This window comes from Anomaloglossus baeobatrachus, chromosome 1, assembly GCF_048569485.1.
Source record: "Anomaloglossus baeobatrachus isolate aAnoBae1 chromosome 1, aAnoBae1.hap1, whole genome shotgun sequence".
NCBI lineage: Eukaryota > Metazoa > Chordata > Amphibia > Anura > Aromobatidae > Anomaloglossus > Anomaloglossus baeobatrachus.
Window position 1 is genome coordinate 437795870 of NC_134353.1, and position 16877 is coordinate 437812746.

Below are 16877 nucleotides of genomic sequence, written 5' to 3' on the forward strand. Positions count from 1 at the left end.
GCTGTCCTCAGCCAGGTGAATGCAGCTGGGGACGAACACCCCATTGCCTACCTCAGCAGGAAACTGCTGGACCGAGAAGTGGCCTATGCAACTGTTGAAAAAGAATGTCTGGCTGCAGTGTGGGCCCTTAAGAAACTACGGCCGTATCTGTATGGACGAGAATTCACTGTGGTTACTGATCACAATCCCCTCACCTGGCTGAACAGAGTCTCTGGGGACAATGGACGATTACTGCGATGGAGCCTGGCTCTGCAGCCCTATAACTTTACCATACAATATAGAAGGGGCAGCCAACACCAAAATGCAGATGGACTGTCCAAGCAAGAGGAGCCTTGAGTCCTGTCAGCCATGCCTGCGTGTACTTAACCAGCGACCTGTAGAGGTCCCTAGTACGTACACAAGTTGGGAGGGGAAGGAATTGTCATGATGTATTTTACCTTCTCACTGTATTTGCTGTAATACTATGTCTTGGGATGTAAGTAACCATACCTTCCCCCCCATCTCCTGTGTCTCTGGGCCCATAATGCAATTATCTCTTGTCCACACAGCCAAGGGAACTTCTCATTGTTTCGTAAGCAGTGGATAACGCCAACTACACAAACCTGTAGACATCTCGGAGCCAACCTTCTAGAATCTTCTAGTGGGCCCAACCATTGCATAGACCCCTACCCTTGAGGGGCAGGCCCACGAGCTCAGACAATTCACTCCTGTTTCTAAATGCAGTTGGGAGCTGAGTTTTTGAAGAGGAAGGGAGATCTGATTCTGCGGACAGATCTCGCCGTCCAGTGGATTGTGTGGGATTTCTGGGACTCTGAAGAGGACTATTTCGTCGTGATCTGGCACTTTGAATTATCGGGAGGTGCCCCCGAATCTGTTTTATTTGGACTTGTCGTGTGCTGTTCCTGTATTCCTGTTAGTAAACCTGTTGGATCATCCTCGGCCTGTTGTCTCTCTTTGCTCTGATGTACACCCCGTCACACACAGTAGATCTGCATATTTTTTTTCAGGTCTAGTTGGCGTGTATAAAAAATCGCAACATGCTGCAATTAGTTGCGTAAATAGGATGAAACTTGACGTTGCAAGTCTGTGGATGCAAGACAACAAAAAAAACGAACGACACACAGACCATCCATATGCCGTTTTATTTTTTGTTCAGTTCACAGCCAGAACCCTCATGGCATTCCCCAAATAAAGTTCTATAGATAGATCGATAGATGATGGAAACGTATATTGATGGATATATTAGCATAGGTGGATATCCTGAAGATATATAATTTGACAACTCCCCTATAAATTATAAATAAACACTTTTTAGTGCCTTTAATCTGCCTCTGAAGGGTGGTTAGCCTGGTTTAATCTAATAATAATTAAAAAAAAACAAAAAACTGTTGTCCCCCCTATTTTTTTTGATAATCAGCAAAGTAAAGCAGACTGCTGTGGGCTGAAATTATCAAGCTGGGAAGTTCCATGGTTATTGGGTCCTTCTCAGCCTAAAAATACTAGCCTGCAGCCGCTCGAAAAGTGGCACATCACATAAGATGCACCTACTTTGGCGCTTGCCTCGGCTCTTCCCAATTGCTAAGGTGTGGTGGCAGTTGGAATGATGGTAGCTGGAGTTAATGTCTACTGTGAAGTGTCAGCTGGCATCAAGCCCTGGTGTTAGCAATTGAGAGACATCTATCAGACACCCCCATTACTAACCCAGTAGGTAAAAAGAAAAAAACGCAAGCAAAGACATGTTGATGTTGAAAACCAAATAAAAAAACCTCACTCTTTTCATGGTTACCAATTGATTGTGGAAAAAAAAGCCATGCAGGTCCAATGTTGTCCAAGAAATCCAACATAGTCTGGGGAATCTGATGTAGTCCAGAAAGAGGAGCCTAAACAACACAAAAAGAGACAAAAACAAGAGACTTGTCCCTCTTTCACCAATTTATTAGAAAGCAAAGTTCCCAAGTCCGTCAGTCAACAGTTTCCACGATGTTCCTTGATTAAATAGATCAAAGGTTGGGGGCGTGTCCTGGCTGAGGAGTGAAGACATGTGGTGTACTTGCTTCTGACCTAGGCAAACAGGATCTCTAAACATCAGCGCAACACAGCACCAAATCTTGCCTAAATGGGAGCTAGGAGGAAGAAGGGACCCCCTGCAGCTCTGGCAGGCGCCTCTGTGGCCTTCACCCAGGACATCGGCCATTACTTATCAGGACCGGGGCCTGCAGACCACACATCACCCCATGCAGAGATGGCGCCTACTTCCAGCTCCAAAGGGGTAGAAGCAGAAGCAGCCGTGGATCCTCCGGTACAGAGCAGCAAGGGCCTCAGTGAAGCAGGCGTGCGGTGCGGTGAGTGTGTCCCGTCCACAGCCCCAACAAAGGGAGACGCAGGGAGGCCCGGATCACACACTCGAGGGCAAAGATGGTGCCGCAATGCAGTGGCGGGTGGAGCCCCGATCGTCAGAATGGAGGGACGCAGCTGGGAGTACTCTCGGTCGGGATGGCTCAGGGAGTGGCAGCATGGGTTGGTAAACAGAGAACAGTTCATGACCAAGGAGGGGAAATAAAGAGGGCTAAATTTGCCACCACTAGGCCAAAATGGCCCCAAGGAGCAGAGGCTGGAGTGCACCCGTCAACAAATGAGTGGTATCCCTTGTGCTGCTGGTAGTCCTCTGCAGGATGGCTCACTGACCACAGGCTCCATACAGAACATACCACCTGTACACCCAGGACAGGGTGTTGAACCCCTGATCACCCCCTGTACCCAGTCTGGGCAGCTCTCTCTGGTACACCGAGGGAGGTGAGAACACTACAGACAAAACAGGAGACACAGAATATGCCTGTCTGCAATACGCCCTCACCGGGAGTCATAGAGAACCAGATGGCCCTACTCTGTACTGATAGACTTCAAGGACTTAAGCGACAAGATAAAAAACATTCCCACAATGGAAGAAACGGCGTATTATGTCTGCCGTTTGGAAAGTGCACATAAGACGGAATTGGTAGTTTTAAGGGATTGAAGTACAGTACTGGGGAGAGAAGGTAGCAACAATTGAAGCATCCTCTACCTCTCTGTCCCAGGAGATGAACTCTTTCTGTTGACTTGTCTGTACACACGTATCAATTAAATATGTGGTGGATCAACTGGACGATGCAGAAATCAGGGGACGGCATAACACTATTCGAATCCGGGGCTTGCTGGATTCAATCGAACCTGCTGAGTTAGACAAAGCAACACGCCACCTATTTAACTCAATCCTAAAGGTCCCACTGGACACTAATCTGGAACTGGACCATAAGCACAGGGCCCTGGGTCCCAATCCCACAGATCCCCCACACCCTAGAGATGTGACATGTAGGGTGCACTGATACCAATTAAAAGATGCCATAATGTCACAGGCTCGCGCAGCTGGAATCATACGGTACCAAGACAGTTAAGTCCAGATACTCCCAGACCTCTCAAGGTAGATTTAGCAGAAATGGAAGCTTCTGAGGCCCTTCCTGGAAATCCTCAGTCAACACAACATCCCGTACACGTGGGGCTTCCCGTTTCGCCTCAGTCCATCACTCTGGGAGACTTCACGCCCTCAGTCACCCAAGGAGTGTAAACACCTTCACTGCCGCTCTCCATCTCCCTCTGGTGGTGATAACCGACTGGCCCCAGCTCCCTACGGGTCTCCCTGAGAAGGGTCCTCCACGTCCACTCCGTCAAAGTAGAAATCCCAGGAGAGGGATCAAGGAATTATGATCGCAATTGGTAATTGTTGACTAAAGAATGAGTGGCTAGTACAGTGTTGTCCTTATGGGCCCCCATGCTGCAACTGGATGTCTTATGAGTTCACTCAGATGGTTCTATCTGGGGAGAGCTTGCGGTGGCTATCCAGGCCCTGGAGGAGATTGGATGGTCTTCCCGGACTGGCTTACTAAGGTCACAATATTAGGACAAACAGTATGTATTTTATCATATAGCTCACCTATATCGCCATAACAAGGCCCCTCGAAGCATTGCTTCCTTACGCAGGTCGGTGGGTTGGAATATGCTTTCTACCGATGCTATCACAAGTTACTCCTTAAATGTATGTTTAAGACCTAGTGTCTAGTTAATGTTCTGAGTTACAGGTTGGAGACTTCTCGGTCTGGAAGGAGGCCTCCTCTGTAGACAGTTCGGTCCCTTCAAGGGGAGGTATACCCTGTAGTATTGAAATCGAAACTCCCAACTTATATTTCTTCTGGGCACATACCCTCAGCGTGTGGTCTAACTCTGTAGAGGGTTCTCGGTAACCCGCACTTAGCCCCTTTTTACCCTCAACCTTACTTTGTGTTCCCCCCTTCTCCCCCCTTTTTCTCTTTTCTTCACTTTTTTGGTCTAACCCCCTCTCATATCCCCTCAATTTATTTTTGTTCTATTTTCCCTCACTCTTTTCTCTCACTCTCTTTTCTCTTCACTTTCTCTTCTTGTTCCTCCTATTTTTCTTCACCTGTGAACAACAGGTTCCTAGCTGCTGTAACCGCGGTGACGGTAGGCACAAACAAAGGGTACAGGTGTTGATTTTACAGGAAACTCACTTCAAGGTGGGGCATGTTCCCAATATCAAAGATAGATACTTTACAAAATGGTTTCACAGCGCCAATGTGGAGTCCCACTCAAGGGGTTCTCCATAGCATTGCATAAAAATCTAGGCTGTTCATTGGTTGACTCGCGTCTTGACGCTAGGGGGAATATGTAATGCTTAAACTTCGGCATTGCTTTACTCTGTACACGATAGCGGGGTTGTATGTGCTGACCCAGAATCGGGTAAAAGCATGTTGTTCCTTTCTAAAAGCACTGTCTGGCTTCTTGGAGGGGGTGGTGATCGTTGGCAGAGACTTTAACTTAATGCTGAATCTGTTAATGGATACCTCGACGGAAAGGAGTGCCGTCCTCTCCAGGCTCTTGAGAACGCTGAAGAGAGAACTATACGGGATACAGCTGTCGGATGGTTGGAGGATTGCAAACCTTTTCCTCGAACCCACACGTGTCCTATAATATATAATAGAATCAATTTCTTCCTTATAAGTCACCATGCACTTTCTTGGCAACCACTCCCGGCCATTGGCAACTTCGTGTGATCAGACCATGCTCCAGTATTTTTTAAAATCTCCCTCCCAGACAAACCCGCCCAAGCCTGGAGCTGGAGACTTAATGACACCTTACTGAGAGACCGTACTTGCGTTGCAGACATCCTCGAATCTATTGACTCATTCCTCTCCATCCACGCCTCGGACAATACAACATTACCTACCCAATGGTAAGCGCTTAATTGCGTGTTGAGGGGCACTAACATGGAGTTCGTATAAAGAGGGCTAAAGCGACAAGAATGTCAGAGCTCATGGCTCAAATACAGTCCTTGGAAACACAGCATAAGAACATCTCCTCTGTGGGGCTTTAGCTGAGCTAACCAAATGTAGAAATGAATTGAGATCCCTGCTAAACAAGTTTTCTCAGATATAAAAATCAGTTAAAAAATAGTTCTGTATAACTACTCAGATAAATCTAGTGACTGATCTAGTGTCACCTGATGAAGTGGACAGGGCCATTGAAGCTGTGAGCTCTGCCACTTGTTTATTGGATCCTTGCCCCTCCTGGCTGCTTGTGGCCAGTATGGATAAGCTGGATCCAGGAAATTGTGAATGCTTCTTTGAGGGAGGGGTCCTTTCCGGCTCCTTACAAGGAGGCAATTGTGCCCCCCCTCCTCAAGAGGCCTTCCCTGGATCTGGCCATTTTAAACAACTATCGCCCGGTCTCCAACCTTCCCTTTGTTGGGAAGGTTGTAAGAGAACGTGGTGGCGCTCCAACTCCAGCGGTCCTTGCATGAGACCGATTATCTAGGCCCCTTACAGTCGGGTTTCAGGCGCGGCTACTCGACTGAAACTGCTTTGATCGCATTGATGGATGATCTCTGGCAGGCCCAGGATAAGGGTGAGTCCTCTATTCTGGTGCCTCTTGACCTCTCAGCGGCTTTCGATACCATTGATCATGGTATCCTTCTGCGCCAATTGAAGGGATTGTGAGTGGGAGGCACTGTTTTACGGTGGTTCTCCTATCTCTCTGATCGGTCTCAGTCGGTGTTAATGGTGGGTCTGAGGTAGTCTCTTAGGCATCTCCCTTGTGTGGTGCCTCAGGGTCCTCTTCCCCTGTTATTTAACATTTACATGAAACCTCTGGGTGAGATCATCCAACGACACTGGGTGCATTGTCATCAGTATGCGGATGATATCCAGCTGTATTTTTCCACTCCGTGCCAAGTCAATGAAGCAGCAGAGGTGATGTGTCTGTGTCTGGAGGCTGTAAGGGTCTGGATGGGTGATAATAGGCTCATGCTGAATCCTGATAAGACGGATTCAAACTGTCTTTCCATAAGTCTGCGGGGGAGTTTATTACCCCCTCGGAGAAGGTTCGCAACTTGGTAGTCATCCTAGATCCACAGCTAAGATTAGACCACCATGTATTGGCTGTGGGGAGGGGGGCGTTTGTCCATGTTCACCTGGTGCACCAGTTGTGCCCTTATTTGGATCGTGAGGCTCTGCGCACAGTTGCCCATGCCCTTATTACTGCGAGAATCGACTACTGCAATGCTCTCTACATGGGGCTACCCTTGAAATGTATTTGGAAACTGCAGGTAGTCCAGAATGCAGCCGCAAGAGCCATTGTGGGACTTCCTAGACGTTCAGACATTTTACCAACACCCGGTGAGCTGCACTGGCTACCGATTAGTTTCCGAGTGCAATTCAAAGTGTTGGTAATTAACTATAAATCCCTGAGGTGGAAGAGTTGAAGGGATCGTTTAAGTTCCGATGGGCATCCCAATCTCTAAATTACCTGGGGATACGGCTGACTGGGGATCTCGGTCTGCTCTACTCTCAGAATTTCCCGTCTCTGCTGTCTTCCATTAGGCGAGACTGTGACAGATGGGGGAAATCATTATTCTCTTGGTTTGGCAGAAGCCAGATTTACAAAATGAATATCTTACCTAGAATTCTATATCTACTGCAGGCGCTCCCAATCAAAATACCCTCAGGATTTTTCAAATCTCTGGAGTCCATTCAGTCCTCCTTCATTTGGGCAGGTAAATCGGTACGAATAAAAAGAGCTATTTTGCACAGGACCAAGTGTAGCGGGGGGATTGGGCTGCCAGACATGAGAAGGTATCATTTAGCAGGTCATCTAACTAGAATGATTGATTGGTGCAGGAACGGGTCTCAAAAGGCTTGGATACAAATTGAACAGTCCTTTTCCCCAATTCCCCTCAACAAATTGCCATGGGTGCTCTCGGAGGTCCCTGCAAGCTTGAAAACACATCCAACTATCGGGTCAACTGTGAAATACTGTAATACGGGGAAGGTGCAATCAGAAATGTTACCCAGGCAATCGAGCTTGACGCCAATCCTGAGCCATCCTGCCTTTGAGCCAGGCAGAGCGGATCCAGTTTTTCAGTCTTGGGTTCGGGGCGGGGTGGATCGGGTAGAGGACTTTGGAAACCGGGACACCTGGCCGTCGGTAGAGGGATTGGCAGCTAAACAGGATCCCAGCTCACTTGGTCATTGGAGATGCTTGCAACTGGCACACTTTTTCAGTAGCCTTCCAGCCAGATCCCTCTTTCAGCGACCCAAGACACAGTTTGAACAAATATGTATGGGACCAGGCACGATACGGCATTCTCTTTCGGCAGTATATTCGCTCTTATCTTCGCCCCCGGACCAACAAATCCCCCCTTTTGCTTCACAGTGGGAACGGGATCTGGGAATCCAGCTGACACCAACACAGTGGGAAAGGGTCTTCAGATTGGCGCACACATCCTCCATCAGCTCCAGGTTTCAAGAGGCTAGCTACAAGCTGCTAACCAGATGGTACAGAGTACCTTCGAGGTTACATGCTGTCACGCTCCCCGGGTCCTCGGCTCCCCTCCCCGGGTCCTCTGCTCCGCTTCCCGGGTCCTCAGCCCCGCTCCCCGGCTCACCTGCCACGCTCCCCGCTCTCCAGCATCCGGTGCCCGTCCTTCCCAGGCCCCCTGGTCTCCGATCTCGGCGCCCGACGGCTTCCCAGGCCCTGGCCGGCTCCCCTGCGTCCTCTTCTCAGCTTCCTTCCCTGGCTTCTGGCACCCGGGCTGCGCGCATGCGCATTAGGGCGCGCGGTCACTGACCCTTTCTTAAAGGGCCAGCGTCCATTAACAGGAAATGAGGCTAAACAGGTACAGGGTATAAAGGGGTTTATTGTCCAAAGGGGCGGGGCCTGATCTTCGTGTTTCCTAAGCTAGGAGTCAGGTCTCCTGGTGTTTCTGTGCATATACTCACCTATCTCTCTTGTAGAGCCGTGCCTGCCTCGCCATCCAGTCCTGCCGTATCCTGAACCCCGAACGCTGTCCATCTGCCATCCTGACAGTCCGCACCATCTTTGATCCCTGCGGTGACCCGTCATCTCGCTCCAAAGGTTCCAGACCCCGCCTGACATCATCTCGGCTTCCGAACCTGAGCTGCGTCACCCGGACTACCACCCGTGACTCCGTGGTCCCAGGGACTTCTCCGCTATACTCGTGTGCACGGACTGTTCTGCTGTTTATAGTGTTCCAGCTACCGGACTCTCTACTACCATCTAGGAGTTCGGCCCAGTGGATCCACCCCCTGGGTCTGCCCGTCCACCTGGCCGTGACAGTAAGATCAGGCCATGGATCCCGCTGCAGCACTAGCAGCCGTACAGGAGGAACTCCAACGCCAGCGTGAAGTCCAGACACGCATGCTGCAATTCATGTCTTCTGTAGACGCCCGCCTGAACACGCTACAAGTGGCAGTTACGACTTCTACATCCCGGGCTTCCACTAGTCAATCCACGGATCCAGCTCCTGTGGCGACTTCTTCGGATACCACCAGACTTCGGTTGGCTTCACCACCCCAGTACGCCGGAGACCCCAAGACCTGCAGGGGATTCTTAAACCAATGCTCCCTCCATTTCACGCAGCTGCCGCATTTGTTTGCCTCCGACCAAACCAAGGTCGCCTTCATCATGTCCCATCTAGAGGGTGAGGCACTGGCGTGGATGAACCCCTTGTGGGAGAAGGGGGATCCTGTGACCACGAACCTCCCGGAGTTCCTGCAGGCATTCCGTGCTACCTTTGATGAGCCCGGACGCGCCTCCGCGTCTGCTTCGTCTCTTCTCCGGTTACGTCAGGGGACTCTGACGGTGGGTCAATACGCGATCCGGTTTCGCACCCTGGCCTCAGAACTCGGGTGGAACAACGAGGCCCTAACCGCCGCCTTCTGGGAAGGACTCTCAGGGCGAATTAAAGACGAGCTGGCGGGTCGTGACGTACCGACCACCCTGGATGCCCTGATTGCCCTAGCGACTCGAGTGGACATTCGCTTTCAGGAGCGATCCAAGGAAGTGTCCCGTGAGAGACGTCCGGTACGGCATTCCTCTCCTCCGCAGAAACCCTCCGTACTTCAGTCATCAACAGCAGGGGTCCCCGTCCACGAGCCCATGCAAATCGACCGAGTGCGGCAGTCTGAACAACGTCGAGCAGAGCGGCTCGCCAAGGGTCTCTGCTTTTACTGCGGTGAGGGCACACACCTGCTACGCTCCTGTCCAGAGAGGCCGTGAAACTCCAAAGCCTAGGGTTGGTAGGAGAGGCCACCCTAGGTGCTGGGACTCTCTCAGACCCGGTTACATGGACAGTGCAAGTGACAACGGGAGAGACGCGGTTCACGGCTGATGCCTACCTTGATTCCGGGGCAGCAGGCAATTTCATCCAGCAGGCCACGGTGGACAAGTACCAGGTGCCCGTTATTCCACTCGACAAGCCCCTAGTGATTGCCTCTGTGGATGGGAGACCCCTCTCTGACACCATCTCCTGGATCACCAGGCCGGTCGAACTGCGTATCGGTGCCCTTCACACCGAGAACATCGCTTTCTACGTTCTCCCACACATGTCCCATCAGATCCTGCTGGGACTTCCATGGTTGCGGACACACGAACCATCAGTCAGCTGGGGCACTGGCGAAATCACCCGATGGGGCTCTTCGTGTCATGAGAGGTGCCTAAAGTCCATACAACCCATCCGACGACCTCCGGTTCCAGAGAACCTACCGGGGCTGCCCTCGGCCTATTGGTCCTTTGCAGATGTCTTTGATAAAAAGGAATCCGAGGTACTGCCGCCACATCGTCCATACGATTGTGCCATCGACCTGCTCCCAGGAACAACACCACCACGAGGACGAATATATCCTTTATCTCCAGCCGAAACAAGGGCCATGTCTGCTTACATCTCAGAGAGCCTGGCAAGGGGATTCATTCGGAGATCCTCCTCTCCTGCTGGAGCAGGTTTCTTCTTTGTCAAGAAGAAAGAGGGTGACTTACGCCCATGCATAGACTACCGGGATTTGAATCAAATCACCGTAAAAAACAAGTACCCTCTGCCGCTCATCCCCGAATTGTTTGACCGGCTTAGAGGAGCTCGTGTGTTCACCAAGCTGGATCTTCGGGGTGCTTACAATCTGGTACGCATCCGCTCTGGTGACGAATGGAAGACCGCGTTCAATACGCGCGATGGACATTATGAATACTGCGTGATGCCCTTCGGCCTGTGTAACGCTCCTGCCGTCTTTCAAGAACTGGTGAACGACATGTTCCGGGACCTTCTCTACATCTGTGTGGTAGTGTATCTAGATGACATCCTTGTCTTCTCTCCGGACCTCCAAACCCACAGAGAAAACGTACAGCTGGTTCTACAAAGACTGAGAGAAAATCGTCTGTACGCAAAGTTTGAGAAGTGTGTCTTTGAGCAGTCTTCTCTCCCCTTTCTGGGGTACATCATCTCTGATACTGGACTGCAGATGGATCCCAAGAAGGTCTCCGCCATTCTCAACTGGCCTCCTCCTTCTGGACTGAAGGCAATCCAACGTTTCCTGGGATTCGCCAACTACTACCGCCAGTTTATCCCTCACTTCTCTGCCTTGACTGCTCCTTTCTCCGCTTTGACTAAGAAGGAGGCTAATCCAAAGGACTGGTCACCTGCGGCCGACGCCGCGTTTGGCTCTCTGAAGCGGGCTTTTGCTTCCTCTCCTGTACTCCACCGTCCGGAGTTAAACCGCCAGTTCACCTTGGAGGTGGATGCCTCCTCCTCAGGAGCCGGAGCAGTGCTCATGCAAAAGTCCTCCTCCGGGAAGATGGTGACTTGCGGATTCTTCTCCAAGGGCTTCTCAGCGCCTGAACGCAACTACACCATCGGTGACCGAGAGCTCTTGGCAGTCAAACTGGCTTTGGAGGAATGGCGCTACCTCCTGGAAGGTGCAGTGTACCCCGTGATTATTTACACGGACCACAAGAACTTGGAATACCTACGGTCCGCTCAGCGTCTGAACCCACGGCAAGCCAGGTGGTCCCTATTCTTTGCCAGGTTTGATTTCCAGCTTCACTTCCGACCCGCGGACAAGAATGTACGCGCTGATGCCTTGTCCAGGTCTTTCATGCCCATGGAGCAGGAGGAAGAGACTACCCAACCCATCATTTGTCCTAGTAAAATCATTCCGGTGGCTCCTGTCACCCTGGCCCAGATACCGCCCGGGAAGACCTATGTCTCTGAGGTAGACAGGAGAAAAGTGTTACACTGGGCTCATGCCTCGAAAACAGCCGGTCATGCTGGTCAGAAAAAGACATGGGGTGCGATTGTACGTCATTATTGGTGGCCATCCCTTCGCACGGACGTCGCTGCTTTTGTATCCGCCTGCTCCTCTTGTGCCAGGAACAAGACGCCCAAACACCTCCCATATGGCCGTCTTCTGCCTCTGCCGATACCCTCAGTTCCGTGGCAACACATAGCAATGGACTTTATTACGGACTTGCCATTGTCCTCCGGACACACAGTTATATGGGTCGTGGTGGACCGGTTCTCTAAAATGGCTCATTTCGTCCCTATGGCTGGACTGCCCTCTGCTCAGGAACTCGCGGACGCCTATATACAACACATCTTCCGCTTGCATGGCTTTCCATTACACATCGTATCCGACAGAGGAACTCAGTTCACCTCCCGCTTCTGGAGGGCTCTCTGTCAACATCTGGGAGTGACTCTGGACTTTTCATCTGCATACCATCCTCAGTCTAATGGCCAGGTAGAGAGGGTCAATCAAATCTTGACCTCTTTCTTACGTCACTATGTTAACGCCCATCACGACGACTGGTCCGCTCTTCTTCCTTGGGCTGAATTCTCCCACAACCGCCACATCAGTGAGTCGTCCTCCAGCTCTCCCTTCCATGTCGTTTACGGACTTCAGCCTTCCATCCCATTGCCTGTATCCCCTTCTTCGGATGTCCCTGCTGCAGATACTGTAGCCCGTGACTTTGCAACCATTTGGGACTCTGTCAAAGCGTCCCTTGGACGTGCTTCCCTGCGGATGAAAAGACACGCAGACAAGAAACGTCTGGACCCTCCGTGTTTCTCTCCTGGAGATCTCGTCTGGCTTGCTTCCAAGTACGTCCGCCTGAAGATACCATCATACAAGCTGGGTCCTCGCTACATTGGGCCGTTTAAAGTCCTCAACAAGATCAATGAGGTCTCCTACAAGCTACAGCTCCCGGCCACGATGAGGATACCCAACTCATTCCACGTCTCCCTGCTCAAGCCGGTTGTCCTTGGTCCCTTCTCCGCTGCTGCCAGTCCGGCTCCTCCACCTATTGCCGATGACGACATCTATGCGGTAAGGGATATCGTGGCCATGAAGACCGTACGAGGTCGACAGTTCTTCCTGGTGGACTGGGAAGGGTATGGTCCTGAGGATAGGTCCTGGGAGCCCAGGGAGAACGTGGGCACTCCTCTGATCCGTGCCTTCATGTCCCGGTTGCGGGGAGGGGGGCGTGGGGGGGGTAGTGTCACGCTCCCCGGGTCCTCGGCTCCCCTCCCCGGGTCCTCTGCTCCGCTTCCCGGGTCCTCAGCCCCGCTCCCCGGCTCACCTGCCACGCTCCCCGCTCTCCAGCATCCGGTGCCCGTCCTTCCCAGGCCCCCTGGTCTCCGATCTCGGCGCCCGGCGGCTTCCCAGGCCCTGGCCGGCTCCCCTGCGTCCTCTTCTCAGCTTCCTTCCCTGGCTTCTGGCACCCGGGCTGCGCGCATGCGCATTAGGGCGCGCGCGCGGTCACTGACCCTTTCTTAAAGGGTCAGCGTCCATTAACAGGAAATGAGGCTAAACAGGTACAGGGTATAAAGGGGTTTGTTGTCCAAAGGGGCGGGGCCTGATCTTCGTGTTTCCTAAGCTAGGAGTCAGGTCTCCTGGTGTTTCTGTGCATATACTCACCTATCTCTCTTGTAGAGCCGTGCCTGCCTCGCCATCCAGTCCTGCCGTATCCTGAACCCCGAACGCTGTCCATCTGCCATCCTGACAGTCCGCACCATCTTTGATCCCTGCGGTGACCCGTCATCTCGCTCCAAAGGTTCCGGACCCCGCCTGACATCATCTCGGCTTCCGAACCTGAGCTGCGTCACCCGGACTACCACCCGTGACTCCGTGGTCCCAGGGACTTCTCCGCTATACTCGTGTGCACGGACTGTTCTGCTGTTTATAGTGTTCCAGCTACTGGACTCTCTACTACCATCTAGGAGTTCGGCCCAGTGGATCCACCCCCTGGGTCTGCCCGTCCACCTGGCCGTGACACATGCGATGTTCCCAACGGTTGATCCCATGTGCTGGCGGTGTGGCACAGCAGAGGGCAACATTCTACACGTGTTCTGGGAATGTGAAGCGATCCGGCCCTTCTGGAGGGGAGTGTCTGATATCATTTCACGGGTGACGGGTGGAGAGGAGGAATTGGGACCTGCTGCCGCCCTGTTACATCACTGCGGGACTTCTGAAAAAATATACAAAAAATCTCTGAGGAAATTCCTCATCATGGCGGCGAGAGTGTGCATCCCAGAGAGATGGAGGAGCACAGCACCCCCCTCGCTGGTTCAATGGATCAATAAGGTCAATGACCTCATGTATATGGAGGATCTAACTTCATCATTACACAACTCATATGAGAAATTTTGGGCCACGTGGAGGGAGTGGATGGACTTCCAGCATTCGGAGGACTATGGTGCTCTGGTGGGCAGTGTTGAGGCGGCTGAGGGAACCACAGAAGGTAGTACATAAGCGGATCCCCAGACCCCCCCCCCACCCCTTGTTACCCTCACCTGGCCCCTCCACCACCCCTTCTTACCCTCACCTGGCCCCTTTACCTCCCAGCCCCCCCCCCACCCCTTCTTACCCTCACCTGGCCCCTCCACCTCCCAGCCCTCCCCCCCCACCACCCTCCTCCTTTTCCCCAGTTTCTCACTCTTTTCTATTCTTTGTTTTATTTCTCTTGCTTTCTTTCTGGTCTTTTCCTCTTTCGCTTCTTACTATTCTTGGTGAGTTACGTATGTTACCTGTTAAATGTGAATTTATTCTTTGAAAAAGCTAGATGGAACCTTGAATGTCTATACACCTGAAAGGGGGCATTTGCGGGAACATTTTCTGTCACAATGTAAAAATGTAAAGTGTGCCTTATGTCCTATTTTTTGGTGTGTTGAATGTATCTTACAAAGGTCCATTTGATCTTAAGAACTGTTACGTGTACTGTTAAAGGATTACATTTATAAATAAAAGAATTTAAAAAAAAAACTATAAAGCCCTCCATGCTATAGAACCAGCATACCTCCGAGACAGTCTCTTGCTTTGTGTTCCAGCGACTAGTCCGGGCCCATAGGGAAGGCCTCCTCCGAGTCCCGTCGATAAGCCACTGTCGACTGGTGACTCCCAGGGTTAGAGCCTTCTTCATAGCAGTCCCAACCCTCTGGAACAATCTTCCCCCAGAGCTCCGTATTGCCCCTACCCTACTGGCATTCCGTAAAGACCTTAAGACTTACCTATGTCGGCAGGCCTGTGACCGTTAGTGTTGACTACGGCTAATAATTTTTAAAAAAAAAACTGATGTAAATAGGGTATGTTTTGGAGGGGTTTTTAATGTTTTTTTAAGGTTAATTGATTTTATGTATAATGTTTCTATTTGTTTAAAACTTTGTATTTTGCATTTATATGTTGTGAGCTGCTCTGAGTCTTTGGAGAGGGGCGGCGTACATGTTTGACAAATAAATAAATGCAGTCGGCCCTTGTCACGTCTACTACTCCCCCGGCCCAGACTCAATAAATAAAGAATAAAGATTCCTAAACTACAACACCCAAACGGGAATGAGGCTCATAGCCCTCTGAAAATTCCAGGCATTATGAAAATGTATTATTACAAGCTATATGGTATTAAAGGGAAATTTTCAGACCACGACCGTTTAGAACTGCAAAGGAGGATTGATAAATATATTAATGATACGGCTTTACCAGTGGTGGGCGAGGAAAATACGACTCAACTCGAGGAACGATTCACCGAGGCAGAAATAGGAGTCTATCAATAACATACCTAGTGGGAAAAGTCCAGGCCCAAATAGATTCTCACAATTATTTTATAAGACGTTCAAAAGTCAGCTTACACCTTTCATCACAAAAGTGTTTAACTCAGTCTCGCCCTCTATCGGGTTCACCCCACAATCCCTTGAGGCCCACATTGCAGTGATCCCCAAACCAGGAAAAGATCCTATGTTAGTCTCAAATTATCGACCAATTTCATTGTTAAATGTGGATATCAAAATATATGCTAAAATAATAGCTAATAGGTTGTCCCCTCTCCTCCCGGGAATAATACACTCGGATCAGGTTGATTTCAGTCAATGACGCGAGGGGTAATTTTAACAAGACCATTTCATTAATTGCCAACGCAAGGTAGTCTTCCATTGAAATAAGTCTATTGTCAGTGGACGCAGAAAAGGCGTTCAACCGCGTGCACTAGGGTTTTATGAGAGCAGCTCTTAAGCATATTGGAATTGGAGAAGACTTCCTTGCCAAAATAGTGGCTCTCTACACTTGCCCTTCGGCCCGTATTAAAACGAACGAGGCGCTCTCGGCCCCCTTTCAAATTCACAATGGCACTAGACAGGGCTGTCCTTTGTCCCCTCTGATCTATGCCATTGTTATGAAACATTTAGCTGTCGCAATCAGTACACAGTACTGGTTTGGGGAACAGACAGTACAAAGCGGCTTTGTATGCAGACGACTTGCTACTCTACATATCACAGCCACATATCACTTTTCCCTCCCTAATGAGCGAATTCGAGGTTAATTATTCCAAAACTGAAGCCCTGAATATATCTTTGCCAATGGCGGAGGTTCGTTATCACAAAATAACTTCCTATTCAAATGGCAGTCACAGTCAATTAAGTACTTAAAAATCCATATTTTATCTGAACTCTGTAAACTATACACGTTCAACTATCAAGTACTGATGGAGAAAACCCTTAAGGACTTCACAATATATAAGAAGCCCATGTCCTGGTTCGGTCGAATAAATACCTTTCTAAGATGGACATGCTTCCTAGATTTTTGTTTTCCAGGCAGTCCCCATGATTCCACCGGCTAGTTTCTTCAAAACTTTGAGATCTGCACTGCTTAAGTTCATCGGGAAACAGGCAAAACCCAGAATTAAGATTCAGATTCTGGGGGGTGTGGCCTGCATGCTGAAGGCAAATGCTGCTTAAGAGTGAAGCTCTGTGCTGTGCCTGTACAAACTGGCTCAAACTTGCTTCAAATCGCTGAGAACTCTCCTCTGAAACAGTGAGTAATCCCCCCTGCACAGTATGCCAAAGGGTAGACCCTGGAAATCTGGCCCCCTGGCAAAGCTTACTGACTTTTATCCCAGGGATAGGGGATCCCCCTCTCCTCAGAAGATGTCTGCTGCTGCAGTGTCTCCCTTACACCAGGAAGAGACAGGGGGGGGGGAAGCAGTGTCACAGGCACTCCTCT

The 16877-nt window shown here is 50.5% G+C and overlaps 2 protein-coding genes across 3 annotated transcripts in view; one reads left to right on the forward strand and one right to left on the reverse strand.

Moving 5' to 3' along the window:
• The window catches only part of LOC142316741 (syncytin-B-like), a 106073-nt gene extending 89447 nt beyond the window's left edge, over positions 1–16626 (reverse strand). The window contains exon 1 of the mRNA XM_075352646.1: positions 16428–16626. The gene's annotated coding sequence lies outside the window, so the exon portion shown is untranslated. The remainder of the gene's footprint in view (positions 1–16427) is intronic.
• The window catches only part of LONP1 (lon peptidase 1, mitochondrial), an 829185-nt gene that overhangs the window by 411795 nt on the left and 400513 nt on the right, over positions 1–16877 (forward strand). The window lies entirely within an intron of this gene.